At 50.7% G+C, this 1,440-nt stretch overlaps 1 protein-coding gene across 3 annotated transcripts in view; it reads right to left on the reverse strand.

Moving 5' to 3' along the window:
• Window positions 1–1,440, reverse strand: part of DCAKD (dephospho-CoA kinase domain containing) — a 39,941-nt gene that overhangs the window by 27,153 nt on the left and 11,348 nt on the right. The window contains exon 1 of one of the 3 annotated variants that reach the window (XM_011985953.1): window positions 1,293–1,440. The exons of the other annotated variants lie outside the window; for them this stretch is intronic. The gene's annotated coding sequence lies outside the window, so the exon portion shown is untranslated. The remainder of the gene's footprint in view (window positions 1–1,292) is intronic. 3 annotated transcript variants of the gene reach the window in all.

Consider the following 1,440-nt stretch of genomic DNA (forward strand, 5'->3'; position numbering starts at 1 on the left):
TTTTTGAGACGGAGTCTCGCTCTGTTGCCCAGGTTGGAGTGCAGTGGCACGATCTCAGCTCACTACAACCTCCGCCTCCCGGGTTCAAGTGATTCTTCTGCCTCAGCCTCCCGAGTAGCTGGGACTACAGGCATGCACCACCACGTCCGGCTAATTTTTTTGTATTTTTAGTTAGATGGAGTTTTAGTTAGAACTCCTAACCTCAGGTGATCCACCCTCCTCTGTCTCCCAAAGCGCTGGGATTGCAGGCGTGAGCCACCGTGCCCGGCCCATCGGGTAATTTTCAAAACAAAGCTAAGCTCGTGGCTTGCCTGCCTTCAGCTATGAGCCCTCTTCTTTTCTCCTTAAGGTACAGGCACCAAGAGAGGCTCGGAGACCTTGTAAAGGTTATTTACCAGCTGGACAGATTCAGACTTTGGTGAAGACAGACAGAAGAGGATTTGGTGGGAATTTAGGGCCCTACTGAGACAAAAACCACCCGAACCCGCCTGTCCACTTTCTATCCATCCACCAGATCTCTAGCATTTCACCCCTTTCCACAGACTTATGCCAGCACTGCGCCACACCAACTCAATCTTGATTTATTTAGGTAAAATGAGTACTCTCCCTCCCGCAAAAACAAACACGTTTTAGACATAAAACATATTCAAAGGCTTCCATTTCTTCACTTTTAGAATTGAGACTTAATGTCAAAGTTCACTCGGGTAGTTTGAATCATTTTCCCGTAACTCAGGGAGAGAGTGAAAAATCTTTGAAAACTCTGTAAGCAAACACCTGAGATGCCAACACCTCCTTTGCGGAGCTGGGGAAGGAAGAGACGGGTGGCCCGACGGCCTTCCTTACTAGTGGGTGGGCGGGAGATCCACGCCGCCCCAGTCCCTGGGGTCTTCACTAAAACCTTAACTGTCCGGCCTCCCGGGGGAGAGGGAAGCGGAGGAGAGAGGTCTGAAAATTGGAGATGATCACTCAGCTCAACAGCAAAGCACTTTATACCCATCCTCTGAGACAGATACTGTAGCTTTATTCCCATTTTTCAGGTAAGCAAACGGGTCGGAAAGATACCCCAAGGTTACACAACTGAAGTGGCAGAAGCTAGATTCAAGAATCAATCGGCCCGCAAAGCTCTAAAGGGCAGTGTCTTTGGTCTGATCCTGAGTTTGAATCCACAATCTCCAGCCCTTTCTAGCTGTAAACCTTCCTGCGCGTTCTCAGCCCTAAAACAGGAAATAACACCTTGCTTGGCAGAGTTGCTGTCAAGACAATGGGCAATGGATATAAAAGTGCTTGCTTGCCTTAGTGCTGGCCGCACACGATGCGCTCAATACATCGTAACTCAGGCTTTCAAAAGAGGCGCCTACGCCCCACTAGGCAGCGAAACTGGGGCGCCCGGGGCGATGGCAGCCCCGCGTAGAAGCCTCGGCCAGGGCCCGCCCCCTCCCC

The sequence above is a fragment of the Mandrillus leucophaeus genome, unplaced genomic scaffold (genome assembly GCF_000951045.1).
Source record: "Mandrillus leucophaeus isolate KB7577 unplaced genomic scaffold, Mleu.le_1.0 Scaffold290, whole genome shotgun sequence".
In the NCBI taxonomy this organism is placed as follows: Eukaryota; Metazoa; Chordata; class Mammalia; order Primates; family Cercopithecidae; genus Mandrillus; species Mandrillus leucophaeus.